We start from the raw sequence: 481 nt of genomic DNA on the forward strand, positions 1-481 counted from the left end.
TGGTTGATAAGCTATCGATCTTCCAGAAATTTGTATTCCCAGAAATTTTTTTTTGTTCATAGTCTTTGCCAAACGCACTCAGCAATTATCGCTTTTATATAGCCACTCTCATTTAGGCATTGAGATATTGCCCCCGTTTTATACGCGTGGAAGCCTTAAATAGAAAGATTCTCTGTTTCTGTTATACATAATAGTTGGCCGGTGCGATATAATTGCGTTGAAATATGTCAGAATGGGCGGTGAGCAAATTAGCTCACTACTCCTGTTCTAGTCTGTCTGTGTCAAGATAAAGGTTTGGAGCAAGCGACATATATGAAAATTTCAGAACGTTAATTTTGTGGAGAAAAGTGCCGACCTTGGGTTACTCTGCATCACTTCCACGAAGGTACTGTACTGGTAGTAATATCCCTGGATTTTGCAAAATCTATGCGAGAAAAGCGTCGCTGTCTGATCTAACTGGTGAGAATTATTAACATGAAAA

This window comes from Penaeus monodon, chromosome 32 (genome assembly GCF_015228065.2).
Source record: "Penaeus monodon isolate SGIC_2016 chromosome 32, NSTDA_Pmon_1, whole genome shotgun sequence".
In the NCBI taxonomy this organism is placed as follows: Eukaryota; Metazoa; Arthropoda; class Malacostraca; order Decapoda; family Penaeidae; genus Penaeus; species Penaeus monodon.